The sequence below is a fragment of the Vipera berus genome (assembly GCF_964194415.1).
Source record: "Vipera berus genome assembly, chromosome: 6".
Taxonomy (NCBI): domain Eukaryota; kingdom Metazoa; phylum Chordata; class Lepidosauria; order Squamata; family Viperidae; genus Vipera; species Vipera berus.
The window spans coordinates 72,083,517-72,095,594 of NC_138208.1; the positions used below are offsets into that span (position 1 = coordinate 72,083,517).

Genomic DNA, 12,078 nt, shown 5'->3' on the forward strand with positions numbered 1-12,078 from the left:
AGTATCACCTATTGAATGCAATGGACCAATTAATTCCAATTAAATAGCTATGGTGAAGCCAAAGAAAAGCTATTGTTTCAAGCTTTCCCCAACCTGGTGCTCTTCAGAAGGTTTGGACATCAGTTCCTGTTGTTAGCCAGTTCCTTGGCTAACAAGATGGAAAAAGCTGGGTAGACATTCTAGGAAGTGAAAGCCATTTCCTGTGCAGGATGACAGGTTCCAGGAGCTGCTCTGTTCCAAGAAGGTTATAGTGCCTAAAACCAATTTTACCAGATTATCCCATAGGCTTAACAATCATAGGTGAGATACTTTTGTTTTACAGAATTCAGAAATGAGAAATGCTGTGAATGCCATGTCAGTTTTATCAGGTTACCCAGGACTATGGTATGTCGAGCCTATTTTAAAAGCAAAGTAGAACAGAAAATTCATAGAATCCAACATCACATACCAGAAAGCTAGATTGTTTCTGACTTAAGATTCATAGCTCTTTGAGAAGCAATAATGAGAAATGGAAGAGAAAGTGCGTAAAGTGAGTTTAGTGGTTACAGGTTATTTAAAAATGGACTCTGAATTTCCATTGGAAGAAATAATGTTAATGCATTAAGGAAACTTTGAGATGGAATAATTTCATTCCCCTCCCAAAGAGCCATTCTCTCTATCAAAAGCAGCCATGTATTATTCTTTCCTTTTTTTCCTGTAAAGTATTTGGCTAAAAATGATGGTCAGCATATTTGTCTGTATTATTTCCTTTTTCTTTCTTTTTTTTTATAATAGGCAAAGTATAGACAATTCTTAATTATGCTGGATGATTTATCAGGGTGAAAGTTGCAGACAGATTGCTTCTGAATGATTCCTTGCTATATTTTTATTTTTATTGCTGTGCTACAGAAAAATACTCTCCAGTCATACTTAAAATGTATTAAAAGGGTCATTTTGCACTGTTATAGAAACCTTAAGCAGTTACACCACTGTTTATATTTCAGGTATTTTTTTTTTAAAAAAGTTTCTTCTTCAGTATAGATTCCAAGCACACTTGTACGGATATATAATTGGTTCCATTTATTTTACACAAGGATTTGAAAGGTTGATTTGTGAGATTAAAGATCCTTCCCAAGAAAGCAATCCAATCAAAAGTGTGTTGCCTCTTCATTAGGAGTTCAAATACAACCTTGCGATTTAATAGCCAGGAGGTGTGATGGACTAGCAGCTGTTTGGTGACTTCATGAAATGTATTCTTGGCTCTGTTCCATTTTGTAATGGGCCACTGTCCATAATCAAAAGCTGTTGTCACAGTTGGCATCATGGCTGACTGGCTCAGCAGGGAAATCAAGGATTCTTCCAGGTCAGACTCTGAGTTTATTGCAGTAGCACCAAAAGGAGCGGTGGGAAGATATCTTGGATTAATCTCTTCTTTGAAAAAAGTAAATAATATAGGTAACAATCTGAAGCTTTTAAACCATGGTTTAAATATTGACAGAAGCTTTGCAATCCATATCAATGGAGAAAATTTCAACTCAAGAATATATTTCTTAGGTAGCTCGATGTAAACCACCAATTGGTTTGGTGGCTCAATTGCCCATTAAAAAAAGGTAAAGGTAAAGGTTCCCCCGCACATGCGTGCTAGTCGTTTCCAACTCTAGGGGCCGGTGCTCATCTCCGTTTCAAAGCCAAAGAGCCAGCGCTTGTCTGAGGACGTCTCCATGGTCATGTGGCCGGCATGACTAGACGCCAAAGGCGCACGGAATGCTGTTACCTTCCCACCGTAGTGGTCCTATTTGTCTACTTGCATTTTTACGTGCTTTCGAACTGCTAGGTTGGCAGAAGCTGGGATAAGTAACAGGCGCTCACTCTGTTACGCAGCACTCGGGATTTGACACACCAAACTGCCGACCTTCTGAGCCACCACGTCCCTTCAATTGCCCATTAGCAAATCCAAATTGTACGGAGGACATGGTCATTGAGATGGAATACTAAAACCTGATTATGTGTCATAGAGCTAGAGTAAAATGAGGAAAATCTCGATACGGCATTGGAAAGGCTTGAAATAATGAATAGCTAAAGCCAGTTTTATGAATCTCTTTTTCCCTTGGGGTTGCTACTTATCAGTTACACACTACTTCTAATTTGCTGAGTGCTTTGTTGTTTATATTGGATTATAGTTGTTGAATCAGATCTGGATAACTTAATAGGGAATCCTTGGTGTTCTCTGAGCTTGGTTGTTTGCTTGCAGACGTTGCATTACAATACTAGGTAATACCCTCAGTCAGACGTCTGGAAGCAAACAACCAAACTTAGAGAGCACTAAAGACTCCACAGTTCAGTCCTGAGTTGCAGTACTCTTCCATTGGATAATTTAATATTAATTGTTAAGAAATGGAATTTGAAAAATAGTAGATTGCCCAAGACAACTGTGCCTGGTTAATGGGGTTTTTATGTGAGGAGAAATGCATTGTGTAGAAGCTAGATTTAGATTCAACATTTTTATGGCTTTATGGAGAAGTCATTGGCAAGATTCACACTCATACTCAGTTATACTATTTGTTATATGTTGAACTAAACCTAAAATGGATTTTACAGACAAATAATTATTTTCTTACATAAATTCATATTGGGCTTCTTTAAAACCTGGATATCTGGCAGCCTTGCTGACCTCCTGTCTTTTGTGGTTGAAGGTCATAATAGTAGGAAATCCATAATTTATAGAAATGGGAAAATACTTTGTAAAGTGTATGTTCAGGGATGCTAATTGTTTCACCATTCCAATACTATAGTTTCATTCCACTTTTACTTTGCATTGTGGTTTCAGTTTCACTGTCTCTGTATGTCATCCTTTGGTTCCATTTAATAAATTTCAAGGATCCAATAAAAAAGCAAACCACATCTAGATTAGATACTAAAGGAACCCAATGAAGAAAATGTACTGTTTTAGTTTAAGAAAACTGGAGGGGAAAATGTTTTTGCTTAACTTTATAATTGGTTTCATTTTATTTATTTATTTATTTATTTATTTATTTATTTATTTATTTATTTATTTATTTATTTATTTATTTATTTATTTATTTATTTATATGCCGCCCTATCTCCCGAAGGACTCAGGGCGTCTAACAACAACATTTTGAAAACAAAACAGATACAACAGCAGTTTTGTAGATCAATACTTATGTTACTTTGTGTAAAACTAGTTTAACTATAGGAAAGGGGAAGAAAATTAATAGTGCCACTAAATTTTCCTAAGTAGGTAAAATACTAATATTCTACAGAATATTTGTTTACTGTAGTAGGATAATCAGAATAGAATATTTAACATACAATATTCTTCCTTTCTAGCAGTTTTGAGAGACAGCAGGTAGTAACTCCCTATATGTGCCAATTCACAAACACTTTTCTCCATTGTTATTACATCTACTGTAGTCTTGAAATGACTGCTGTAACAAGATAAAAAAATATTCATTTTGCTTTGATTTTGAGATCAGTATCGACTGAACTTTGTGTATATGCTCCATTTCAATCTAAGCTAGTTATTTGAATTTAGTGTAAGTTCTTAATGGGATAACAAGTATCAGGAGGGGTTTGGCTGATCACCATTATATTTGATCCTTGCCAATCTTGAGCTGCACAGAGTAAATAGATTTAGGAGGTGAATAATATGTCTGAGAGAAAGAATTATTAGCTATACCTTGGGAATTGTTAGCTATACATTGAGGGCTAGAGTTTCCCAGTGCAGGAATGCCAAGAAAGTAAACAGGCAATTGTCACAGAACTGACTGTGGAAAACATAAGGCAAATATTTTGTGGAAAGTATGGGAAGAAAAGGTGTAGAATTAAATTCAAGAGGATGTCACAATAAATATTCAGTTTAGACTTTGCCATGTCATGTGCTGGGAAGGGTTAGCCAAGTTCTGACCTGCCATCTAAAAAAGGTAAACAGAAGATAATTCTTTAAAAAGTCATTACTGAATAAAAAATGATCCAACAAATATAGAAGGGACCTTGGAGGTCTTCTAGTCCAACCCCCTGCTCAGCCAGGGAACCCTATACCATACAAATGGTTGTCCAATCTCTTCTTAAAAACCTCCAGTGCTGGAGCATTCACAACTTCTGGAGGCAAATTGTTCCACTGATTAATTGTTCTGTCAGGAAATTTCTCCTTAGTTCTAGGTTGCTTCTCTCCTTGTTAGTTTCCATTCATTGTTTCTTGTCCTGCCCTCAGGTGCTTTGGAGAATAGCTTGACTCCCTCTTCTTTGTGGCAGCCCCTTAGATATTGGAACACTGCTATCATGTCACCCCCAGTCCTTCTTTCAATTAAACTAGACAAACCCAATTCCAGCAACTTCCCCAGGCTTATAGTTCTGGGTGACTTCAACCTGCCTTCCCTGGGAGGGTCGTCGGAGTTAGCTCGGGAGTTCATGGCTTCCATGACGGCCATGGACCTGACCCAAGTAATTCAGGGCCCGACTCGTGGGGAGTCACACTCTCGACCTGGTGTTTTTATCTGGACAGTGGTTGGATGATCTGGGAGGGGGTTCGCCAGCTATTGTCCCCCTGTCATGGTCCGATCATTATCTCCTGCGGCTGGTCTTCTGTTATGCCACCCCCCGCTGCTGGGCTGCGGAACCGACCAGGTGGTTCCGCTCCAGGCGCCTGATGGACCCAGAACGGTTCCAGATGGCGCTTGGGTCTATACCTATTGCCCTCATTCACAGCCCAGCCGATGCCTTGGTGGATGCCTGGGAAAAGGCGGCCACCGAGGCACTCAACTGTGTTGTACCCTTGCGACCCCTGACCCAGCACAGATCCCATTGGGCTCCATGGTTTTCTGTGGAGCTCTGGGAGATGAAGCGTCGGAGACGGGGTCTAGAGAGCGGTTGGAGGTCCAGCCGATCCGAATCTGACCGATTGCAGTTAAGAACCTTTATAAGGTCTTATCTCGCGGCGATGAGGACGGCGAGGGCTAATTACTTCGCTGCCCTCATCGTGTCCGCAGATAATCGCCCGGCCACCCTGTTTAGGGTGACTCGCTCCCTTCTTAACAAGGAGGTGAGGGAGGATCCCTTACAGGGTCGGGCCGAGGAGTTTAGTCACCATCTGATGGACAAAATCGCTCAGATCCGGGCCGGTTTGGACTCTGACTGGGCAGAGTCTGACGTGGAGGAATCGGACCATCTTGAGCATGTTATCTGGACTGAGTTCGATCCTGTTTCCCCTGATGATGTGAACAGGATTATGGGGAGGCTGAGCTCCACCACCTGTTTATTGGACCTGTGTCCCTCCTGGCTGATTTATGCGGCTTGGGAGGAGACACGAGGCTGGTTCCAGGCAGTAATAACTGCCTCTTTGAGGGAGGGTGTTTTCCCTGCCGCCTTGAAGGAGGCAGTGGTGAGGCCCCTTCTCAAGAAGCCTGCCCTGGACCCAGCGATTTTGAACAACTATTGTCCGGTCTCCAACCTTTGCTTCCTGGCGAAGGTTGTTGAGAGTGTGGTGGCGCATCAGCTTCCTCTGTTCCTGGAGGAAACTGATTATCTTGATCCATACCAATTGGGTTTCAGGCCCGGGTACAGCACGGAGACGGCATTGGTTGCGCTGGTGAATGATCTCTGGCGGGCTTGGGACAGGGGTTGTTCCTCTGTCCTAGTCCTATTAGATCTCTCAGCGGCTTTTGATACCATCGACCATGGTATCCTACTGCGGCGTCTCAGGGGGTGGGGAGTGGGAAGCACTGTTTTACAGTGGTTCTCCTCCTATCTCCTGGGCCGCTCGCAGTCGGTGTTGACAGGGCAGAGATCCGCCCCGAGGCCTCTCGTTTGTGGAGTCCCTCAGGGGTCGGTTCTCTCTCCCCTCCTGTTCAACATCTATATGAAGCCGCTGGGCGAGATCATTCGTGGTTTCGGGGTGGGGTATCATCAGCATACATGCTGATGATACCCAACTTTTTTTCTCCACCCCGAACCAACCCAGTGATGCCCTTGCCGTGATGTCCCGTTGCCTGGAGGTGGTGCGGGTCTGGATGGGGAGAAACAGGCTTCATCTCAATCCTGCCAAGACTGAGTGGCTGTGCATACCGGCATCTTGGGTTAACCAATCTATTCCATCGTTAACGATGGGGGGTGGGGTGTTACCCCCCATTGATAGGGCTCGCAACTTGGGCGTCCTCCTGGATTCACGGCTCAGTTTTGAAGAACACATAGGAGCCATGACCAGAGGGGCTTTTGCCCAGGTTCGCCTGGTGCGCCAGTTGCGACCCTACCTGGACCGAGATGCCCTACGCACAGTCACTCATGCGCTCGTGACCTCCCGGTTAGACTACTGCAATGCTCTCTACATGGGGCTGCCCTTGAGGACCACTCAGAGGCTTCAGCTGGTGCAGAATGCAGCCGCGCGAGTTGTGATGGGGGTTTCCCAATACTCCCATGTAACACCTCTACTCCGCGAGCTGCATTGGCTTCCGGTTGCCCTCCGGGTGAGATTCAAGGTGCTGGTGATGACCTATAAAGCCCTAAATGGCTTGGGTCCGGGATATTTGAGGGAACACCTGCTGCCGGCATCAAGTTCCCTTCGTCCTGTGCACTCCCACAGGGAGGGCCTTTTCAGGGTGCCGCCGGTAAAAGACTGCCAGCGGATAACACCCAGGGAGAGGGCCTTCTCTGTGGGTGCACCTGCCCTTTGGAACCAGCTGCCCATGGAGCTTAGGACTGCCCCCGACCTTCACTCATTTCGCTGGGACCTGAAGACCTGGCTCTTCGAGTTTTCCGGCCCAGGCTGAGAGTTTTAATTGGGGTTTTTATATTTCTACTTCAGGGACTGAATTTAATCATTTTTAATTGTTTTTTAATTTTTGTATTGATGTTTTAAACACCTTGTAAACCGCCCTGAGTCCTACGGGAAAAGGGCGGTATATAAATCTAATAAAATCTAAATCTAAATCTAAAATATGTTTTAGCCTCCAATCTCCTGATCATCTTTCTTGTTCTTCTCTGCACTCTTTCCAGAGTCTCAACATCCTTTTTACATCGTGGTGACCAAAACAGGATGCAGTATTCCAAGTGTGGTCTTACCAAGACATTATAAAGTGGTATTAACATTTCACATGATCTTGATTCTGTATGTCTGTTAATGCAACTTAGAACTGTGTTTGGCTTTTTTGACAGCTGCAGCACACAGCTGGCTCATATTTAAGTGGCTGTCCACTAGGACTCCAAGTTCCCAATAGTTACTACTATTGAGCAAGGTACCACCTATACTGTACCTTTGCATTTGGTTTTTCTTGCCTAAATGTAGAACCTTACTTTTTTCACCATTTGAATTTCATTTTGTTAGATAGCGCCCAATGTTCAAGTCTGTCAAGATCCTTCTGTATCTTAAGTTTATCTTCTGGTGTGTTGGCTATTCCTGCCAGCTTGGTGTCATTGCAAATTTGATGAGTTCCCCATCTATCCCCCTCATCCAATATTTTCATGTCCTAATTAGATTTGAAGGGACGTGGTGGCTCAGTGGGTTAGGATGCTGAGCTTGTCGATCAGAAGGTTGGCAGTTTGGCGGGTCGAATCCCGAGTGCCGCGTAGCAGAGTGAGCGCCTGTTACTCGTCCCAGCTTCTGCCAACCTAGCAGTTTGAAAGCACGTAAAAATGCAAGTAGAAAAATAGGGACCACTACGGTGGGAAGGTAACAGCGTTCCGTGCTCCTTTGGCATCTAGTCATGCCGGCCACATGACCACGGAGACGTCCTCGGACAAACGCTGGCTCTTCGGCTTTGAAACAGAGATGAGCACTGGCCCCTAGAGTTGGAAACGACTAGCACACATGTCCGGGGGAACCTTTACCTTATAATTAGATTTGAAGCAGTCTTGTCTACATTAAGGTTAATGGGTGTGTCAAATCTCCTGATTATTATTCTGAGGGGCTTTTACAATGAATCAAACTATTGTTAAATAATGAATTTGAAACAACAGTGTAGCTCACAATAGGAAAGAGAGTGAGACAAGGATGTATTTGTCGCCATATCTGTTTAATTCTTCTTCTTGCTTTCAAAACTCCTGACAACTGCCTGGACAATTCCCTGCAGTTTTCTCGACAAGATTTCAGAAGTAGTTTGCCACTGTCTTTGTGATGGTACTGGGAAAACCTTGGGAGACTGGGTGAAGTGATGCTGCCTAGGGAATGGTCAGTTCAGTGAGAGCTTAGTCTGCAGCTGGATAGTGGGCAGAGCAAGAGCCTCAAAAGGAACACACTCTAGTTTTTTAGGCTATAAAGGTGATAGCAGGAGAATTGTGCTTTCAGATGACTGTTTCAGACAGGAAGGCAGTGCACAGAGAATGGCTGGAAAGATCATTGGCACTTCCCTCCCTTCCATCCAGGACATAGCACATCAGCGTTGCTTGAGCAGGGTCTTCAAGATTGTCTCGGACACTACACATCCTCTTCACGACCTGTTTTCCTCGTTACCTTCTGGGAGGAGGCTTCGTGGTATCCATAGCAGAACATCCAAATTCAGTCACAGCTTTGTTCCATACAGTATTAACCTTGTGAACTCTAAAGGTTCCTCCTTCCATTATGTATTCAAGATGGACAGTGAATAATATTTATATGTTACTTATATGTAAGGATGTAGGTCTATACATATCTTTTATATAGTATGTTTTAAATGTGTGTTATGTATGTGTATACTTTGAGAGGAAGCAACTAAATTTCGTTTTTAATGTGTGCCATTGTGCCCACAGGAAAAAAATGACATTAAAGGTTATCTAATCTAATCTTACTGTAGTTTTACAATTAAATAGAATTATCTGGAATTAGTTGTGTTTCCTTTCTGGTCTACCTGGTAAGGATGACAGCCACCTTCTATCTAGGGCGGTGAGAGTGTGACTGGCCCAAGGCCACCCAACTGATTTATTGCCTAAGGCAGAACTAGAACTCCTGGTTTCCCAATTTCTAGCCTGATACCTTAACCACAACACCAAACTGGCTGTTTAACTTGTCCCCAAGGTGCTTCTCAAAAAGCAACTGGACTTTCTTGGTTTTTCCCTGAAAGGAAAAACCAAGAAAGTCCAGTTGCCTTTTGAAAAGCACCTTTGGGACAACCATGACTTGGATGATTGAGAATCTCCATAGACATCTCTGTTTAATTTTATACAGCAAATATAAGAACAAGAATAACTTATACAGCAAATGGAAGAGACGAGACGAATCTAAATGAGAGACTGAAACACTTCACAATTTAAAATATGCAGATAATACTGCTTTGTTAATTAAGAGAAAGGAGCAGATGAAAGCAGATGGTGGGCTATGGGAAGCTTAAGGGGAATAGAAAGAGAAAGCAATAGATAAGGTATATGGATAGGATCAAAATAGGGATGTGCTTTTTATATTCCACTCGAACACATACATACAGTGAAGAGAACCCTATCACTTCTCTGGGGAGTTCATTCCAATATGGAGTGATATTATTGTTCAGAGGTCGCCCCTAGCATCTGTCTTCTTGTAAATCAAACCCATTATTTTGTGTTCTGCCCTTTCAAATGACAGAGAGAAAGTACTGACCTTTTCATGTTTTTGAAGGGTTCATCATAGCCACAATCAAGATTCTGTACTAAGACTTGGCTCCCATTGCCTGATCATCCTTGTTGTCTCTGGTCTGTTCCAGTTTGTCTGACTCCCATCTTAAATTGTGTCCAGAAGCAAAATGTAAAATCTCCCTTAAGTCAAGATTGACTCCTGGTGATTTTATTAATATGTCCATATACCAGTAATTATAATTGCAGGAGTTTGAACAGTTTGAAATAGACAGCTTGTTTCAGTGATCTCTGACACATCAAGTTTGTTCCTCCTTGCTGGAAAATTCAGCAAGGTCTGAATAGATAATCAGAGAATTACCCCTGGATATCTTTTGAGAGATACATTACTTGTGTTGTCAAATCATATCAACTAATTTGAAATTCTTTTCAGATTTTTGATCTTTCCAACCGAACAGTCTGATTGCTCTTTCTCGTGATGTTGCCTGGAGCTGCAGTTCCTGACACCCTGAATATGCCCCATGCCATCTCCTCAGTCTGACGGTTTTTTTGCAGCCTTCTTTTGTGTGTGACTCTGTTATCTAATGTGGGGGGTTGTCATGCATGATGGTTTGTTCATGGCATAAGCATGAGGGAAGTCAAAGAAGTTCAAGGGCACAGCCAAACCAAAGCCATCTGAAGATCATGCAGAGAGATAGGAGACAGATAATAAACTAGATGGTTGCCTTTTCTTTGATGTGAAGGGAAGTGGTTTAGCAACACAATAAGTGCCATTGTTTATGGTAGATAGTATCATCACCTGTAGCTAGGCAGGTTAGAATTCCATTAATAGACATGAATGTAGAGATGTTAGCAGAGCCACAATAAGGTAAATTCTATAGTATTATCAGATAATACAGTACATTCCAGTTGTAAAGGTCATTGTATGATTTACATTACTTGCTTATATAATTCCTATGTAACCTTTCTGGGGATATACAATATAACCCATAACATTATTTAGTTTGGGGTTGGGGTGTTTTTTTTTTACATTCATTTGGCCACAAGCTCAGTGATTACTCTTAGTGCATGCCAATAAAAGACACTTTCTTGTTTCATCTCCAAACCTTTTGGTTCCTCAAAGTGGGCCACAACTGCAGACAAATTATTTGTAGTCCTATGCAGAGTTTCTTCTTGGACTTTATTCACCAGATGTTCTCCTTATTTGTGTTATAGCTACAACCCCCCTCCCCCCAAAAACATGATATGGTTGAATGAGGCATACTTTCCCTGATAACAACTTGACTCAGAAGAAACAAATTTTAAATTAATTGGAATTAACCTCTATATAAATATTGTTAAGAGTACAACCTCTGAGTACTATTTTTGCAAATTCTTTATATATCTTTACTGTTTAATTTCATATGCTACAGTTTAAAAAAATTCACTGCAATAATTAGCCATGAGCAAGAGATCAATAAAATGTCTAGATTATACTAACCTCCAAATTAGTCCCTGTTCTGACAATCTAGGCAATGAATAAAGAACGTTCTCTGTCCTGAAACTGGTTTTCTGCAAATGTTTATTGTCTAAAGCATTCCATGCCTCCCTTCAGCATAGCCCAGGGCAGCTTACATTAAAATATAAAACACAGTAAACTAGAACTAACATCGTAAAACAATAGAAGGAACAGTTACAAAATTCTGTACAATTTATCAGAGTAAAGAAAGCCCCACTCAGTGAACTTAACCCCAAAAGGTCTTCTGTGCTAAAATAGCAGAAGATGGAGGACATTCTATAAATGGTGTGGCCCTGACCAAGAAAATTTCTTCCCTGGTTGCTATTTACCTGATTACAACTGGTAGGATTCAGACAATCCTAAAGCTTATACAGGTAGTCCTCAACTTACGACCACAATTGAGCCCAACATTTACGTGAGAAATTTATTAAATGAGTTTTGCCCAATTTTATGACTTTTCTCGCCACATTTGCTAAGTGAATCACTGAGGTTCTTAAATTGGTAACATGCTTGTTAAGTGAATCTGGCTTCCCCATTGACTTTGCTTGTCAGGAGGTCGCAAAAGGGGATCACGTGACTCCGGGACATGGCAAACGTCATAAATGTGAGACAGTTGTCAAACATCCATATGTAAATCATGTGACCATGGGGATGCTGCAATGGTCATAAGTGTGAAAAATGTTCACAAGTCACTTTTTTCAGTGCCATTATAACTTTGGTCACTAAATGAACTGTTGTAAGTTAAGGACTACCTGTAATCAATATTAGAAAAAAAAATCTGGTGATCAAAAGTCTGTATTAATATATATTCAAAATACTCAACCAGAGACAGAGAATGATTTTGAGTTCCCCCAAAGGCCAGGAAGTCCTGCTGACCTAGCTTCCCTAGCTGTCTTGGATAGCAAAACTGAATCTAACTTACATCTGTGAAACAGGTTACAATGTCTGGAAAGTTACTACAGTACAGTATGTGGGATTGTCTTTGACTCCAAAGGTGTGTGTGGGGGGGAAACCAAGTTTGTGAGGTTCTTGGTGCTCTCTCAGCTTGTTGGTTTGCTTGGCAGAGGTTTCAT

The 12,078-nt window shown here is 41.8% G+C and overlaps 1 protein-coding gene across 1 annotated transcript in view; it reads left to right on the plus strand.

Moving 5' to 3' along the window:
* The window catches only part of TMEM178B (transmembrane protein 178B), a gene marked incomplete at its 5' end in the record, with an annotated part of 317,663 nt that overhangs the window by 479 nt on the left and 305,106 nt on the right, over positions 1 to 12,078 (plus strand). The gene's annotated exons all lie outside the window — the stretch shown is intronic.